The following is a 19,161-nucleotide window of genomic DNA, read 5'->3' on the forward strand; positions in this document are numbered from 1 at the left end:
CTAACCGCCTTGCTTTACCACATTCTCTGGCAACAAATTCCAGAGTTTAATTACACGGGTGAATTAAAATTTTCGTAGATTCGTTTTAAATGTTCTAGTTTGTAGTTTCATCGCATGCTCCCTAACCCTAGTATTTTTGGAAAGCATAAACAGATGCTTTACATCTACCCGTTCAATTCCACTCATTATTTTATAGACCTCTATCATATCTCCCCTCAGCTGCCTTTTCTCCAACTGAAAAGCCCTAGCGGCTTTAGCCTTTCCTCATAGGGAAGTTCTCCCATCCCCTTTATCATTGTCATCGCCCTTCTCTGTACCTTTTCTAATTCCACTATATCTTTTTTGAGATGCGGCGACCAGAATTGAACACAATATTCAAGGTGCGGTCACACCATGGAGCGATACAAAGGCTTTATAACGTCCTCATTTTTGTTTTCCATTCCTTTCCTAATAATACCTAACATTCTATTTGCTTTCTTAGCTGCAGCAGCACACTGAGCAAAAGGTTTCAACGTATCATCAATGATGACACCTAGACCTCTTTCTTGGTCTGTGACTTCTAACATAGCTATAATTTGGGTTCCTCTTTCCCACATGCATCACTTTGCACTTGCTCACATTAAACGTCATCTGCCATTTCCTCTTGTAATTTTTCACAATCCTCCCGTGATTTAACGACTTTCAATAACTTTGTGTCATCAGCAAATTTAATTACCTCACTAGTTACTCACATCTCTAGGTCATTTATAAATATCTTAAAAAGCAGCGGTCCCAGCACAGACCCCTGGGGAACCCCACTAACTACCCTTCTCCATTGAGAATACTGACCATTTAACCCTACTCTCGGTTTTCTATCTTTTAACCAGTTTTTAATCCACAATAGAAAACTACCTCCTATCCCTTGTCTCTCCAATTTCCTCTGGAGTCTTTCATGAGGTACTTTGTCAAACGCCTTCTGAAAATCCAGATACACATAAGTACATAAGTATTGCCATACTGGGAAAGGCCAAAGGTCCATCAAGACCAGCATCCTGTTTCCAACAGTGGCCAATCCAGATCACAAATACCTGGCAAGATCCCAAAAAAGTACAAAACATTTTACACTGCTTATCCCAGAAATAGTGGATTTTCCCCAAGTCCATTTAATAACAGTCTATGGACTTTTCCTTTAGGAAGCTGTCCAAACCTTTTTAAAACTCTGCTAAGCTAACCGCCTTTACCGCATTCTCTGACAACAAATTCCAGAGTTTAATTACACCTTTATCCACGTTTGTTCACTCCTTCAAAGAAATGCAGGAGATTGGTGAAGCAAGATTTCCCTTCACTAAATTCATGTTGACTTTTGTCTCATTAATCCATGCTTTTGAATATGATCTGTAATTTTGTTCTTGATAATAGTCTCTACCGCTTTGCCCGGCACCGACGTAAGGCTCACCGGTCTATAATTTCCCGGATCTCCTCTGGAACCTTTTTTAAAAATCGGTGTTACATTGGCCACCCTCCAATCTTCCGGTACCACACTCAATTTTAAGGATAAATTACATATTGCTAACAATTGCTCCACAAGTTCATTTTTCAGTTCTATCAGTACTCTGGGATGAATACCATCCAGTCCAGGAGATTTGCTACTCTTCAATTTGTAGAACTGCCCCATTACATCCTCCAGGTTTATAGAGAATTCATTTAGTTTCTCTGACTCGTCAGCTTTGAATACCATTTCTGGCTTATGTCATGCAAAAAAAATTTCATAAGCCAGCCAAAGTTGTTGAGGGATATCTGCTCTTTTGATAACTTTGCTTGGGCTCAGACTTGGTCAAAAATTAAATCCGGAAGTTTTTAAAAAGTAGATTATCTACTTCTGTACTGTAAGTCAGTTACTGTTTAATGTGTGTTCTTTAACTAAAAGCCATTTACACATTTGCTCTGATTCAGTATTACTTTAGCAAATGTAGCAGCCATTTTTATTTTTTGTGTCTTCATAAATATTTACTTATTGGGATTTATTAACATACTATTTTGTTAACATACATATAGGGTTACTCTATCTATCTATCTATCTATTCTAGCATTTGTGTTTTGGTTGTTGGTTTATTCTACTGCTGCTAAAAACTCAGATGCAAGTTATAGATGAGCTTTGCTTCCTCCTTCAGAAATAAAATTTGTATATTATCTGCGTAAAAAGGGGGAATGTAAGCATTGTATCAAAAACAGTGGATTGCCACCCAAAAATGCTGTTCTCATCCAGGTTGAGAATCTGTTCCAGGGCTGGGGTGCAGCTCTGGCCACTAGTTTTAAAAGGCAGCTATCATCCTATTCAAATTAAAAAATAAACAGAAAGAAAACTAAAACAACCCCTCCCCCCAATAATGCAGCCGAGGTGACTTGAACAAATATAGGAACCCTTTTTCTTAGCAGCAGTAAAAGTGGCCTGCGGTAGCGTAGGCGCATGTATTGGGCAAGCACCGGGCCAGTTTTTACCGTGTCTACAAAAAAGGGCTTTTTTTTTTTAATGGGACGGGAAAAGGGCTTGCGGTAAAAATGAAACCAACACACGCCCAAAACAGGCCTGATCCCTTAACCCCACCCATTGATCTAGTGGTAAAGGCTCACGCACTATACACATGGTGACCGGTGGCGCACACCAAGTGCCAGTTACCGCCGGAACTGGCGTGAGTAGGAGGAAATAAATAATTAATTCATCCACGTGTTATGGGCTCACACCAAATCTGAAATTACCACCAGGAGGGTGCGCTAGCCTGGCGGTAGTCTCATTTGGGCATGTGCTGAATGCGCGTAGAGCCTACCGTGGCTTAGTAAAAGGGCCCCATAACCCATTAAGGTATAGTCAGTGGTCTCAAAGAATAGCGTCCGTTCTGTCAGTAGTGACGTTCCTAGGGTGGCTGACACCCGGGGCAGATCGCCGATGCGCCCCCCCCTCAGGTGTAGCGCGACACCCCCCCTGGCGAAAGGACACCCCCCCGGGTGCATTTTTACCTGCTGGGGGGGGGTGCCGCGCGCCTGTTGGCTTTGCTCGTTCCATGCTCCCTCTGCCCCAGATCAGGAAGTAACCTGTTCCAGGGCAGAGGGAGCACGGAACGAGCGGAGCCGACAGGCGCGCGTCACCCCCCCAGCGGCGTGCACCTGGGACAGACGGCCACCCCTCTTGGTATGCCCCTGTCTGTCAGCCACCACCATTGTCCCTTTTATTCTGAAGCTTCCAAGCATGGTAAAGATCGCATACTTTATGAAAGCCAGTTAGCTGACTATTCCTAAGTACAGTCAGTTACATTATCTGATAAACACAGTCCAGTTTGCAGAGAACTACTGTCATTGTATCTTACTGGCTGTAGTTCCGACTTCACTCTGAGGGGCTTAACGTATAGCAGACAATGTTCAGCCTTAGCTGGATGTCAACTTCAGCATAAAGAATTCAACTGCTAGGGAAGGTGGGATGGACGTGGTAATCTAGGGAGGGTAGTGGATATGTGGCATGCCCTCCCGCAGGAGGTGGTGGAGATGAAAATGGTAATGGAATTCAAATATGTGTGGGATAAATACAAAGGAATCCTGTTTAGAAGGAATGGTTCCATGGAATCTTAGCGGAGATTGCGTGGCGACGCCGGTAATTGGGAAACAAAATGGAAGCGGGCAGACTTCTACGGTCTATGCCCTGATTGTGACTGAATAGATAGGGATGGGCTGGAGTGTAAATTTTAAGGGGCTTCAACGTTAGCTCCAGAACTTTGTACAAGAACAGTGCTGGGTAGACTTCTACGGTCTGTGCCCTGATAAAGGCAAGGACAAATCAAACTTGGGTGTACATATAAAGTATCACATACCATGTAAAATGAGTTTATCTTGTTGGGCAGACTGGATGGACCGTACAGGTCTTTATCTGCCGTCATTTACTATGTTACTATGTAATCATTTGCACCTCCGTCTGGATGCCTGGGTTCGTAACACAGTTCCCATTGGTCTGCCCTGAGGATGATGTCACAGGGCGGACCAATGGGAAGTGAGAGGGAAGGGAACCCAGCACCAGCCACCGGAGGTGAGTAAAGAATCGTCCCCCCCCCCTTTCCATGACCCCCTACCTCCCTCCCTCCCTCCTTCCACTCCCGTCCGTCCGAGTTCCACAGGCCCACTCCCGTCCGACGGCCCCAATCCCGATTTCACTTCTGTTTCAGCTGTGCCTCTGGTCCCGCCCTCATTTTCTGTTTGCGGAAGGGCGGGACCAGAGTCACAGCTGAAACAGAAGCGAGAGCGAAGGCAGTCTGAAGCGGCGTCCATGCGTGCTGGACTTCACTGTTGCCAGCTGAGTAGGAGGTAAAAAGTTTTAAAGAACAGCCAGTACTTACGAAGGGCAGGGCAGCAACACACGTCCTGTTTGCACTCGGAGGCCACAGAGAGAGAGGGAGGGAGGCGCTGGGCGGTGGAAATCAGAGGAGAGAGGGGGGCGTGGAACTCGGACGGCACGGGACGAGAGGGGGGGAGGGAGGTCCTGGGATGACAGAGGGGGGAGGGGTGGGTCCTGGAAGGGGAGGGGCGGTCCTGTAACTCCAACGGGAGGGGGGTCCTGAAACTCGAAGGGGAGGGGCGCCTGGAACGTGGAGGACAGGGAGGGAGGCAGGTAGGGGGCATGGAACTCCGAGGGGAAGGGGGCTCGAACTTGGAGTACAGAGGGACGGATGAACAGGGGTGTGGAGCTCCAAAGACAGGGGTGCAGGGAACTCACAGGGAGGTGAGGGGGGGTTGGGGTGAGGGGGAGGGAGCCGGGGAGGGTTGGGGATGAGGGGGAGGGAGCCCTTGCTAGCGCCCATTTAATTTCACACAGAAACGGGCCTCTTTTACTAGTAAGTGATAATGCTAAGGAATTAAAATAGCTGGATCCTTCCCCCCTCCTTAAAAAAAAATATGCCACAGCTGTGTTCCGAGCTGGAGGTCTTATGACCAGCTGAGTTTCTGTAGTGTAGTGGTTATCACGTTCGCCTCACACGCGAAAGGTCCCCGGTTCGAAACCGGGCAGAAACAGCTGGTATCTTTTATATAGTCTAACTGAGAAATATGCATTCCAGTGTTCAGTTCTTGATGATTGGCGCTGCCAATAATTCAATCCTTTGCTGTATGCTTTTAAAACTAGAATGTTTCATAACCACTACATTTTTATTTATCTGTCTATCTTTTTGCTGATTAAATAGGTCTCCGAGGTAATTTACAATGGGTAGAGTCTTGGAGAAACTTGGAAACTGGATGTGGTATTTTTGTTTGAGCTGATGTGTTTGTTAATGCTTGGTTGTCAAATTTTGGGAAGTCAAGCAAGTGGTAAAAATTAGAATGTATATGGCAAAACTTGTGGTGATAGAAATCATTTAAAAGCCGTGAATAAATCTATCTATATTTTGTTTATTGATTCTTATCTGACGATTATCTTTTTCTTTAAAAGTTTATTACGTTTTATACCACTGCTCTTTGACGGGATTATTTCTTTCCCTTTCCAAACTGCCTATCAGCCTGGTGGATGAACCTATGTGTGAATGAATCTTTGGGTATGGTGGGGCTGTCAGGATCTTTGTTGGTTGTTTTCTCACAGCTGGTAGAGTACAATTAGTTGGTGTTGTTTATTTAATATTTTACACAAGAAGGCGTCTATAGTCTGTATTTCTATAACAGCGATTATCAGCTTTTCCTCACGGTTTGTGGTTCAAAACTAGATGGAATGAGCTCTATTACTTTTAAAGTCTAACAGACTGCTATAGGACACCTTTATTACTTTTAAAATTAGATATATAGTAAAGCACGGTTTAGTTTCTTGTTTTAGCAGTTCTATTCATATTTTAAGGTACTACTAAGAGCAATTTAAGCATATGTGATTATTTAGAACAATAGAGGGAAAGGCTTACGATTTTGGTAGCCATCGACTTCTGTCCAGGATAGACTATGTATTATTTAGATTAATTTGACAAGCATTAATTTCAAAAGGAAACTCATGCTTATTTCATATATATTTATCCTGTAAAAAATGTGCTAAAGCAGTGTATTTCTTAAATGTAAAAAAGCTACATTGCTTTGCAGGAAAGGGATAATTGATTGGTGCCTTCACTAAGAATATAATACACATATGCAAAGGTAAACATACAATTGAGGGGCATTAATATCGCTAGAGTCCACTGTGCAGAATAAACGCTAACATCGTGATCTGGAAGGAGCCCAGGCCTGTTAATGTTTCTGTACTACACAATAATCGGTACTGGTTAACAGAACAAGTCCAGGTACTGTATTTCTTTTATTCAGTATAATGAGGCCAGAGACAGTATAATGAGTGCTCAGCAAATTTAACATTAATGGAAAATATAAGAGGAAATTGTTTAAACTGAAGTAGATGAATTATGAAATAAAAATATTTCTGATTCAGAAAAACAGCTTTTCGCCCAACGTGGGGCTCGAACCCACGACCCTGAGATTAAGAGTCTCATGCTCTACCGACTGAGCTAGCCGGGCAATTAAGAAAAAGTTTTTATTCCTAAATTATACAGGTAGACTGGTTGATGACATTTTTATGAATGTAAAAATAGCTATAGTGGGTCAGACCAATGGCCCATTTAGTCCAGTACCTGGCAGAAACCCAATTGTTTAATGCAATTTTCCATGCTACCAATCCCAGGGCAAGGAGTGGCTTTCCCATGTCCATCTCAACAACAGACTTTGGACTTTTCCTCCAGGAACTTGTCCAACCCTTTTTTAAACCTAGATATGCTAACTGCTGTTACCAGTTCCTATTTGTTTTAAAAGTGTTGGCATGTCATTTCATTGAGTATCCCCTGGCCTTTTCACTTTTTGAAAGAGTGAAAAATGAATTTACTATTACCTGTTCTACACATTACTCAGGATACATAAGTGCATAAGTATTGCCATACTGGGACAGACCAAAGGTCCATCAAACCCAGCATCCTGTCTCCAACAGTGGCCAATCCAGGTCACAAGTACCTGGTGAGATCCCCCAAAAAAGTACAAAACATTTTATGCTGCTTATCCCAGAAATATTTTCCCCAAGCCCAATGATTATGATTAATGTAACAATTAAATCAGGGGAGACAGAAAGCTTGCAGCTAGATGATTCTGCTTACAGCAACTAGGCCTTGTCCATAATCCCATTGCTTTGGGAAATCATAGCTTTGTCAGCATTAAGTGACTCAAGATCCATTGCCTGACCACAGGGCCGCCGAAAGGGGGAGGCAGGGGGGACAAAATTCCCCTGGCCCAGGCCTCCAAGGGGGGCCTGGCGCCGGGGTCAGGCCACCGGCGCTGCAGTCCCCGGTCTCATCTGCCAGCCTCCTCGGCTCCGGGCCCCCTGCATTCAAGGTGGCAGTTGCAGATTGCCTCTCTTTTGGCCTTCCCTCCCTGTGTCCCGCCCTCGCAGAAACTGAAAGTAACATCACACGAGGGCGGGGCATAGGGAGGGAAGGCCAGAAGAGACACGATCTGTGACTGCCACTTTGAATGAAGGGGGCCCAGGGCGGTGGTGGCAGGCAGGTGAGACCGCAGACTGCAGCAACAGGGAGGGGGGGGGGGGGGGGGGGGGGGGGGAGCAAAAGAGGGCAGTGGGGGCAGAGGGGGCCCGGCCCAGTCTCCCGGCCACCCCGCCCGACCAGACACCCAATGTGCCTCTGGGGGTGACACAGAGGCATTATAACATTCTTGATCTCATTTTTCTTTCTATGAAGTAGCCAAGGTGTTTTCCTGTCTTTGACGAGTTTACAATCTACTGTTGTGATTGAGGCAATAAAAAATTGAATTGCTTTTTACCGTGACGAAAACCATTGCCTCTTTCTCCTTAGCAATGCTGTGCAAAACTTACGGTACAATGTTAGGTTGGCCGAGTGGTCTAAGACGCAGCCTCCTCTGGAGGCGTGCGCTCGAACCCCACTCCTGAAGGCATCGTTTTTCATGTGCGTAACTTGTTAAAATATCGGAGTCAAATCTTCTTTTAAGGGCAACGAGGACAATGTTGTTCTTTAAATCAAACATAATGCAATCTCCTTTGTTCATGACATCTCTGCCATTTTAAATATTCTCCATTTACTAGCCTGGTGCAGGCTGGAGCAGAGGATGAAGGGTGGAACAGTGGAGATTGCAGGCTGGAGCACAGAAACTCTCTTTGTGAAAGTGGCTGCTAAATTCGCTTCGCTGGAGAGGAAACCGAATGGACGAGCAGTTAGCTACGCCTGGCCCCGCAGCTGAACGCCATGTGGCATCAATTCGCCTGGTGGGCTTAGGAGGCAACAGCTCACGGTTGTCGCCTCCACCTTGACCACAACACCCACATAGCAGATTAGCAGATCCTGGTCAAACGATTACAGCCACAGAGACCCCCTCCCCTGCGACCCCCCCCCCCCCGGTTCGAGCCGACTACACGATGGAACCAATGACATATAACTCTTCCTCTCTACTATTCCCAAACCAGAACATCACCTGCATTTGTCCTTTACCAGAATTGGTGAACGCCTTTATAGTACTATTTAAGCCACATTTAAGAAAGTACTTTAAAATAGCTTACAGAAATGCATTGGTGGTTCAGTGGTAGAATTCTCGCCTGCCACGCGGGAGGCCCGGGTTCGATTCCCGGCCAATGCAACTGTCTTTTTTTTTTTTTTTTTTAATTCTCTACTCTTTGCATGTTTCCATTTAGATTATTATTATTATTATTTATTGCACTTGTATCCCACATTTCCCACATGTTTGCAGGCTCAATGTGGCTTACAAATACCTGTAATGCCATTGCCATTTCAGTGTACAAAATACAATTGGTGTTACAAAGATAATAAGAATAACAAGGTTCACATGTCAATATAATCAAACAGTTATAGAAAGGAGACAGTCATAGTCAAGGAGTCGTGGTGGTATGTTGTGGTTATTTATGGATTCTCGTGGTAAGCTTTAGTGAAGAGATAGGTTTTTAACGATTTGCGAAAGTTGGTTATTTCATTAATTGTTTTAAAGTATTTTGGTAGTGTATTCCACAACTGTGAGCTCATGTAAGAAAAGCTGGATGCATGTATTAGTTTGTATTATAATCCCTTGCAACTGGGGAAGTGTAACTGAAGAAAAATACGGGCAGATCTTTTGGCATTCCTGGGTGGGAGGTCCACTAGGTCGTGCATATCTGACGGGGCGTCTCCGTAAATGATTTTATGAAATATCGTGCAAATCTTGAACGTGATACGTTCATTAAGAGGGAGTCAATGCAACTTCTCTCTTAGGGGTTTTGCACTTTCATATTTTGTTTTTCCAAATATGAGTCTGGCTGCGGTGTTTTGGGCAGTTTGAAGTTTCTTGATAATCTGTTGTTTACATCCAGCGTAAAGTGCATTGCAGTAATCCAGGTGACTTAGTACCATCGATTGTACCAAATTTCGGAAAATGGCCCTTGGGAAGAAAGGTTTTACTCTTTTGAGTTTCCACATGAAGTGGAACATTTTCTTAGTTGTATTCTTCACATGGCTTTCAAGTGTGAGATGTCGCTCTATGGTAACTCCAAGAATTTTCAGAGTGTTAGAGACAGGGAGGGAAAAGTTTGAGGTAGATATGGTGGGGAAGTTATTTGTATTATATTGTGATGTAAGTATAAGGCATTGTGTTTTTTTCTGTGTTGAGCTTTAGTTGAAATGCATCCACCCAGGAGTGCATGATTTGGAAGCTTTGGTTGATCTCGTTGGTAATTTCCTTTAGATCGTGTTTAAACGGGATGTAGATCGTGACATCATCTGCATATATATATGGATTGAGGTTTTGATTGTCTAGTAGCTTGGCTAGAGGTATCATCATTAGGTTAAAGAGGGTTGGTGAGAGGGGCGATCCTTGGGGGACTCCACATTTGGGTGTCCATAGAGCTGATGTCCTCGCTTTGGTTGTTACTTGGTAAGATCTCATTGTCAGGAATCCTCTTTAGCAGCTACAGATATTTCAGTTTTGATGACGCAATTAGTTTTACTCTCCCTTTCCCCTCCCTCCCAGAATTCCACTCTGCTCCTTCGTTTACCTTTATACATTTATTGTTTAATATTTTTACATAGTAATTACAATATTGCTCTTAACCACTGTAGAATGCTGCATATGCTCAGAAACACCATAAAATTGTATCCTTTCCAAGCTATTACCTGCCGCAATGAGACATTGCTTTTGACTCGTAACCACTTGTAACCACTCGCCTCCACCTACCCTCCTCTCCTCCTTCCACTACACATTAATTAATTTGATTACTTTATTTTTTGTCTATTAGATTGTAAGCTCTTTGAGCAGGGACTGTCTTTCTTCTATGTTTGTGCAGCGCTGTGTACGACTTGTAGCGCTATAGAAATGCTAGTAGTAGTAATTCACCAGAGTGGATTTGAGGTTTGGCTTCCCTGGTTCCAAAGGAGCACTTCACTTCCTAATAAAATGCATAATCTTCTATTTACTGTGTTTAAAGATGTAAAGAGAAAATGGTTTACAGCTACAGTAAAAAAAAATAGAACTAAGCAAAATATTATCACTATCGCCCAACGTGGGGCTCGAACCCACGACCCTGAGATTAAGAGTCTCATGCTCTACCGACTGAGCTAGCCGGGCACCTGGTAAATTCATTTTATGATGTCATTATGAATACTGATTCTATATGTAGGACTATTTTTAATGATTCTACTTGATATCATTATTTTAAGTCCCATTAAAAGTAGAATCTTCTTTTAATTTTATCTATTTATTTTATTTTATTGCATTTGTATCCCACATTCCCCCACCTATTTGCAGGCTCAATGTGGCTTACATAGATTTGTTAACATTGTCATTTCAGTATATCAGATACAGTTAGAATTGTGTAATGATTAAGGAAGGGAAGAGAGAAGAAGGAAGAGAGTGATTAGGGTAGTTATAGAGGTGGGTGTTCATAATTGAGTGGGTTGGTGAGGTGACAATGAGGATATAGGTTCTCAATTGTAGGCCTTGTCAAAGAAGAATGTTTTCAGGGATTTTTGAAAGATGGTTGTTTCATTGATTGCTTTCAAGTCTGTAGGTAATGCATTCCATAACTGCGTGCTCATGTAAGAGAAGGTAGTGGCATGCATCAGCTAGTATTTAAGTCCTTTGCAGCTGGGGGTAGTGCAAATTGAGAAATTTGCGGGATGATCTTGTGGCGTTTCTGGGAGGTAGGTCCACGACGTTTAGCATGTAGATTGGAGCGTCTGCATGAATGATTTGGTAAGATTCCCGTCTACCCATTCCACTCCACTCAGAAGATTCCCGTGTAAATGTGTAGTCAAATATCAATCAACACAATATGTTTTTTTTTAACCAGAAGTAACATCACATGAGGGCGGGACACAGGGAGGGAAGGCCAGAAGAGACGCGAACTGCGTCTGCCGCTTTGAATGAAGGGGGCCCGGAGCCGTGGAGGCAGGCAGGTGAGACTGCGGACTGCAGCGATGGGGGGAGCGAAGGGGGCGGCGGAGGCAGGGCGGCCTTACCCCGGGCCCAGCCTAATCTCTCGGCGACCCTGCCTGACCAGACACTTGATGTGCCTCTGGGGGTGACACAGAGGCATTATAACATTCTTGATCTCATTTTTCTTTCATGGGATAGTAGGAGTCCTCTGGATCCTTGAATGCTAACACTACCTCTCAAACATCACTTGGCCTCCTTTCTCATTTATCAGTGTCTCTAATACTTAAGATAGTGTTATCAGCTGCAAGATGCCTTACTACAATTATTTTGTGAAAAATTGCCAAAATGGAAGGTTGAGAAAACCTGTTTGTGCTAAAGGATTGGAGTTTACATGTACAAGTCAAAGTTTTGGACTAATTCATTCTGTGTTGGCCTCTATTTTCTTACTATTACTGTATCTATCATTTATTCCTCCTTCCCACTGGATTGTTCTCTGCTGTGTTTCTAAAATGAGAAACTTTTCTGTATCAAGGTAGATTTCAGGTTGATTCTAGGGTGTCCTGGCTAGAAATATGGGGCCTCTTCTTTCAGATCTAGTTTCAGCAAACGTTTTGCCAGACACTGTATTGTAGAACACCTGGCGCTGATGGTTGTCGTTAGATATTTTATCTTGGGGTGGGGGTAAGAAAAAACATTTCAGCCTGCTTGTTGCTTTGGTACAGACCCATGGATAACCATTTCCTGGTCAAAACTTAGTGCAGAGTGTCTAAGGCGCTGCGTTACGGGCGTAGTCTCCTTTGGAGGCGTGGGTTCAAATCCCACTTCTGACAACATTGCTTTTCATGTGCATATCTTGTTAAAATATCGGACTCAGTTCTTCTTTTAGAATGCCATTAAAGGGCAATGAGGGCAATGTAATCAAACATAATGCAAACTCCTTTGTTCATGACATCTCTGCCATTTTAAGTATTCTCCATTTACCAGCCTGGTGAAGGCTGGAGCAGAGGATGAAGGGTGGAACAGAGGCTGAAGGGTGGAACAGTGGAGTAGAGATTGCAGGCTGGAGCACAAAAACTCTCTTTGTGAAAGTGGCTGCTAAATTCGCTTCTATGGAGAGGAAACCGACTGGACGAGCAGTTAGCTATTCCTGGCCCCACAGCTAAATGCCATGTGGCATCGACTCACCTCTTGGGCTCAGGAGGCAGCAGCTCACAGTTGTTGCCTCCACCTTGACCACAACACCCACGACTCCAGATCCTGGTCAGATGATCAAAGCCACAGAGACCTCCTCCCCTGCGTCCTCCCCCCCCCCCCCCATGATACAACATAACTATTCCTTTCTACTATTCCCAAATGTGTCTGTAACACTACTCCTACTAACTAACATTTCTAAAGCGCTACTAGGGTTACGCATGAACCTTATTCCACCACAACATCACCTGTATTTGTTCTTTACCAGAGTTGGTGAACGCCTTTATGGTACTATGTAAGCCACATTTGGGATTAGTTATGTGGCAGAGCAGTATTTGATAACTTTTTTTCTGGAGAGAATGGCTTTGCTGAGTTGTTAAAAGGTATGGATATAGCTCAGGCCGTTTTCAGTAGTCACTCAAGAGCCCTAGCTCCCCAAAATTCTTCATTACAGGTCAGGATGGCCGAGCGGTCTAAGGCGCTGCGTTCAGGGCGCAGTCTCCTCTGGAGGCGTGGGTTCGAATCCCACTTCTGACAGTACAATTTTTCTTAGCTTCTCTTCCATAATTTTAATCCTTTCCTATGTCTTACTCAGATATTCTTTTACAATGTCATTGAATGGCCAGCTTTTCTTCTTTAAATGAAAAAGAATGCAATCAGCATTATCCTTGATACTAGACAGAGAGACATTATTTTTGGATGCCAATTTGAATACTGAGGCTACTCACTCCAGGTTACCAGCCTGAACTCTATTTTTCTTTCACTATATTTTGTCAGAGATTTGAAAACAATATTGTAACTTGGAGCTTAATCACCAGCAATCACAAATCACATGACAGCTCAAAAGTAGCTGTAAAACTGACTGAATACTAAATAGACAAGAGATTTTGGCTACCCCTCTTTCTAGGTCCCCTTCCTAAACTTCATCTAACTCTACTCTCTGTTTTCTATCTTTTGACCAGTTTTTAATTTACCATAGGACACTATCTCCTATCCCATGACTTTCCAATTTCCTCTGGAGTCATGAGGTAGTTTGTCAAATGCACTTTGAAAATCCACATACACAATATCGACCAGGTCACCTTTATCCACATGTTTGTTCACCCCTTCAAAGAAATGTAGTGGATTAGTGAGGCAAGATTTCCCTTCACTAAATCTATGTTGGCTTTGTCTCATTAATCCATGCTTTTGAATATGCTCAATAATTTTGTTCTTTATAATAGTCTCTATCATTTTGCCCGACACAAGCATCAGGCTCACCAGGCTATAAAATACTGAGTGGAGTGGAATGGGTAGACATGAATCGCTTGTTTACTCTTCCAAAAATACTAGACTTTGGAAAATCCACTGCTTATTGCTGGGATAAGCAGCTTAAAATGTATTGTACTGTTTTGGGATCTTGCCAGGTACTTGTGACCTGGATTGGTCACTGTTGGAAACAGGATGCTGGACTTGATGGACAATCGGTCTGTTCCAGTATGGCAACACATGTATTTACATATAACCCGTTTCCTTGGTCGGCAGCGATTAAACATAAGCACACAACTATGGAACGCACTACCAAACGTCATGAAAACAATGCATGACCTAACAATCTTTTGGAAATTATTAAAAATCAATTTGTTCGAAAAGGAATACCACAACGACCCAACCTAAACACCGGAACCACACAACACAACAAAACTCATACAAGAACTGGACAATACTTAATCCTTCCTCCATGACTATCCAATGTACTCTATCACCTATGATCCTTAATGTAATTACCACTCTGTATATCTCATTTCTGAATTGGTGAACGCCATCACGGCATTATGTAAGCCACATTGAGTCTGCAAATAGGTGGGAAAATGTGGGGTACAAATGCAATAAATAAATAAATATATAAACAAAACATGCTTCTCTGGCTGACATTGGCACCTTTCCTCTGCCTCTGCCTGCCCTCGTGATATAACATAGAAATATAGAAACATGTGGGGGGGGGGGCGTGTCAAGATGGCGGCCTGAGCGTTTGTGTGGATCGAGCACGGCGGATTTGTTGGTAGCCTTTTTTCTTTCTTACCTTTTGCTGAAGTTATGCCCCACACTAAAAGGAAGGGGATAGTGAAAGGCCAGACGCCAATGGCCCGAACTTCCTCCCCGTCCCAACAAATGCTGGACCGATTTACCACGCCTATTCCCGTACCAAGGGTGAGCGAAGCCGATTTGGGGGCCGTTGGAGGAGCTATGGCCCCTTCGGACTGGGAAACATCACTTTCACCCCCAGATAGTTGACCTCCATGTCCAGCGATATCGGGGCGGAGGGAGGAGGTAGTGGCTGCTACGGAAGGCGTTCAAGCCCAAACCTCGGATGGCGCCAACTCCGTCCTGAACGCGGAAGAAACAACTTTGGAGGAAGAGCCTCCTGCGGAGATAACTCTACAGACGATATGGAAGATATTACAGGGCTTAAATCAGACGGTTTCAAAAACAGCCCGGGAAACCTCGCAACTAGTGAGTAAAATCGATTCTCTGACTAACATTTTTTAAAAATCTAAACAGGAGACAACCTTACAAACTGAGTTACTTCAGCAAGAAGTAAAAACTTTAAAATCTGTGACTGACTCTTTGACTGCAGATAAAATGGTGGTACACAGAAAAATAGAGCAATTTGAGAACTTTAATAGAAGACTGAACTTAAGAATATTTTCCTTGGATTAAAGAAATGGGTCCTATTGAAATGTTTAAGCAGTATTTACAAGAAATCTTGCTATACCCAGATTCAGCTATTCCTCCCTTAAATAGAATTTATTATTTACCAATTCCTCCACAAGCTGATTTAGGGGATAGCGGTGAAGAAAGTAATCTGAGAAATCTGCCTTTGGACTCTCATGACCAGCTGGATGTATCATTAATTTTAGAAACATCTCTTTCTGAAATAGATCAACAAAGAACTTTATTGATATCATTTGTCTTTGAACAGGACCTGAATTCAGTCTTGAAGTTATACTTTAAAAATTCCATGAAAACTTTCTGTGGTCAAAGAGTATGGGTATATCCTGATGTTTGTAAAACAACTCAAGATAGGAGAAAGAAATTTTTGTCATTTAGAGAGGAGACCCGAGCGTTGGGAAAAATAAAATGCTCAGATTACAAAGGTAGAGCAAATATTTTATTGTATTTATCAATTGGACCATGTCACCTTTGGGAAATGTACATAGGCTGGTTATTTTACCACAAGTCAGGTTATTTTAGTACAGGGGATGGACAGGGATGGAGGAGATTACTTTAAGGGATGGGTGTGTACCGGTGAGTTCTCCAAAGACAAGCAGGATGGTCCCGGGGGGCCTGCACAGCAGGAGGCGCCGAGGCGGGTGGAGACCCACTCGATGCATCACTGCTCCCAGCGTGCATGGGTCTAATGGCAGCCTGTCCCCTGTCTCCCGGTGCCGACCCCTCCTTCGACGTCGACCTCGACGCCGCCGGCCTCGAAGACATCATCCTTGACGGCACCGACTTCACCGGCACCGACTTGCCCGGCGCCGGTTTGGAGGGCGCCGACTTAGACGACGGCGCCGACGTCGACATCGCCGATGCCGAAGCACCGGGCCCAAAAATCTTTTCTCTCTGGGCGTCTCGAGAGAGCAGTGTCCGCTTCTTCATGGCGAGACACAATTTACAACTCTCCGAGCGGTGATCTGGCCCAAGGCACTGAATACACCACGAGTGTGTATCAGTGCCAGAGATGGCCCGATGACAGCGGGCACAAGGCTTGAAGCCGCTGGGCGTCTTCGTTGACATCTCGGGAAAAATTGTCCCTGCCAAATCAAAAGACGCGATTGTGTCTATAAAAAGATGACACAAAAAAAACGGGAAAAAATAACCCGACCGAGCGATTTAAATAAAATCGCAGGCTAAAAGAAAGGAAACTTAATAAACGAAAAAAACTCTAAAATTAACTATAAAGGATACTTCCTTTTGATGAATCTTCACCTCCGGGCACAGGAGGAACACGAAGACGAAGGTCGAGCTCCGTGTCACCTCAGACGCGGAGAAGAAAAAACTGAGGAATGTGCCCGCGCGGCGGGCGGGAAAGTGGACGCGCGCATGCGCACTGCATCCGCCCGCGCGACGGGGGACATTTTAAATTTTGTCATGGACTTTGCTGGAAAGTCCTCCGGGCCGACGTGACGTCACCCATCAGTGAGAATATATTGCCTGCTGTCTTCGGAGAACACCTGTTACAGGTGAGTAACTACTCTATTCCAGAGGTGATGGGTGGGTAGATTCCGGCAGGGACTGGTGCTATTTCTGTCCCCCTGCAACTCTCTACTCTAGATCAGAGCTTCCTAAAGTTTTTGTGACCCTAAGATTTCAGTCAAATAAAATGATGTGACCCCCACTAGAGTTGCAAAATGATGCACCAATGGAGAGCCCACTCAACTCAGGACCACACAGTGGTTGTTTAGTAGGTAGTAATTTAAGATTTTTTGTAACTGGTATGAGCAGCTCAGGAAGCATGAATTTTTGCAACTTGTTGGATTGTGAAACTGAATTCTTTTCAAGGTTCATGGATTGGGGAAAAAAAAAGAAGTTTTGCGCCTGAACAGGGACTTGAACCCTGGACCCTCAGATTAAAAGTCTGATGCTCTACCGACTGAGCTATCCAGGCTCTACACAATAAATAAAAAAGAAAGGAATTTGGTAGTTTAATATCAAGGAAGAGAGGCTGTAAAATTTGTCTGAGAGATGCCTTACCTTTGACTAGAAGTTGCAGCAAGTTACAAACATGGATGGTTCACTATTTTAGTGTATAAATGACTACTCAAAGCTAGGACTGAGAATGGCAGAGAAATATAAGGAGGGGTACTGAGGGAAAAAAAAGAGAGAAAACTAATCAGCTAAAACTCTTTAGCAAATTACAATGCTTTCTGTGCAGTGATGGTACAGCAGGCAATGAAAGTAAATACTGTACTTAAAAGAATGATTTGTTAGTTTTGATTGCTTGTACACCTTATTATCAAGCCCAGTATCTTGTTTCCAACGGTGGCCGATCCAGATCACAAATACCTGGCAAAATCCCCAAACAGTACTAGTCTAGTATTTTTGAAAGAGTAAACAAGTGATTCACGTCTACCCGTTCCACTCCACTCAGTTAACTTTATAGAAGCTGACAGGCTATAGGACCCGAGGCAACATGGCTTTACCAAAGGAAAGTCCTGCCAAACGAATCTTATAATGGCTTTGTATCGTTCCATGGTGCAACTGCACCTCAAATATTGCCCTTTCTGCCTCGCCTCACCCCAGGCTTGGAATAAACTCCCTGAACCCATAGCCAGGCCCCCTCCCAGCTGTGGGTCCAGGACTGCTCACCAAGTCGGTTTCCTCGCTATCGAAGCGAATTTAGCAACCACTTTCACAAAGAGAGTTTCTGTGCTCCAGCCTGCAATCTCTACTCCACTGTTCCACCCTTCACCCTTTGTTCCACCCTTCATCCTCTGCTGCAGCCTGGTAAATGGAGAATATTTAAAATGGCAGAGATGTCATGAACAAAGGAGATTGCATTATGTTTGACTTAAAGAACATCATTGCCCTCGTTGCCCTTTATTGGCATTTTAAAAGAAGATCTGACTCCGATATGCGCACGAAAAAACCATGCTGTCAAGAGTGGGATTCGAACCCACGCCTCCAGAAGAGACTGCGCTCTAAACGCAGCGCCTTAGACCGCTCGGCCATCCTGACATTCCATTACTTGCGTTGCACAGCATTTCTAAGGAGAAAGAGACAGTGGTTTTCGTCACGGTAAAAAGCAATTCATTTTCGCTTTCTCACACCTTTGCTCACAACATAAAGTTATTGAAAGCCAATGCAACTTAGTTTTAGCTCTTCACTGAAACTCACAGACACTAAAAGTGAAGACACAGGGAAGAAAGAAGCAGCTAACCAAAACAGAATGCAAACAAGTCACTTCCAATTGTAATGTAGCCAATTCAGGATGCACTAACCATACCTCTCGTGTGCAATTGTATATTAAATCAACCTTTTTGAAGCTAAAAATACGGTCTCTTTGTGTTCTGAGTATATGGTATCTTTTATATATACTTAATTTATTTAATTTATTGCAATTATCACCTTTGGTGATTGGTGGAGAAATTAATATTCTAAAACTTATAAATACAGCACCTGCTCTTAAATTATAAACAGTAGTGAGTGCTCTTTCCCCCAAGATAAATCATTTCTTGTAACAGTTTGGGGCAGAGGGAGCATGGAACGAACGAGGGACAGGCGCATGCAGGGCAGACTGCACCCACCGCCCCCCTAGGAATGCCACTGGAGTTAGATGAAGTTTAGGAAGGGGACCTATAAAGAGGGGTAGCCAAAATCTCAGTCAGTTTTACAGCTACTTTTGAGCTGTCATGTGATTTGTGATTGCTGGTGATTAAGCTCCAAGTTACAATATTGTTTTCAAATTTCTGACAAAATATAGTGAAAGAAAAATAGAGTTCAGGCTGGTAACCTGGAGTGAGTAGTGTCAGTATTCCAAATAGCATCCAAAAATAATGTCTCTCTGTCTAG

General features: G+C 43.6%; 7 non-coding genes across 7 annotated transcripts; 3 read left to right on the plus strand and 4 right to left on the minus strand.

Annotated features, from left to right (window-relative positions):
* The first annotated feature begins 4,958 nt into the window (after positions 1-4,958).
* TRNAV-CAC lies at positions 4,959-5,031 on the plus strand. The gene has a single exon. It is a non-coding gene; the product is annotated as a tRNA-Val (tRNA).
* Positions 5,032-6,425: 1,394 nt separating this feature from the next.
* On the minus strand, positions 6,426-6,498 carry TRNAK-CUU. Its single transcript has one exon. It is a non-coding gene; the product is annotated as a tRNA-Lys (tRNA).
* A 2,062-nt stretch (positions 6,499-8,560) lies between these two features.
* Positions 8,561-8,631, plus strand: TRNAG-GCC. Its single transcript has one exon. It is a non-coding gene; the product is annotated as a tRNA-Gly (tRNA).
* A 1,901-nt stretch (positions 8,632-10,532) lies between these two features.
* Positions 10,533-10,605, minus strand: TRNAK-CUU. Its single transcript has one exon. It is a non-coding gene; the product is annotated as a tRNA-Lys (tRNA).
* A 2,455-nt stretch (positions 10,606-13,060) lies between these two features.
* On the plus strand, positions 13,061-13,143 carry TRNAL-CAG. The gene has a single exon. It is a non-coding gene; the product is annotated as a tRNA-Leu (tRNA).
* A 4,041-nt stretch (positions 13,144-17,184) lies between these two features.
* TRNAK-UUU lies at positions 17,185-17,257 on the minus strand. The gene has a single exon. It is a non-coding gene; the product is annotated as a tRNA-Lys (tRNA).
* A 987-nt stretch (positions 17,258-18,244) lies between these two features.
* On the minus strand, positions 18,245-18,327 carry TRNAL-UAG. The gene has a single exon. It is a non-coding gene; the product is annotated as a tRNA-Leu (tRNA).
* Between the last annotated feature and the right edge of the window lie 834 nt (positions 18,328-19,161).

Source organism: Microcaecilia unicolor, chromosome 3, assembly GCF_901765095.1.
Source record: "Microcaecilia unicolor chromosome 3, aMicUni1.1, whole genome shotgun sequence".
Classification (NCBI taxonomy): Eukaryota; Metazoa; Chordata; class Amphibia; order Gymnophiona; family Siphonopidae; genus Microcaecilia; species Microcaecilia unicolor.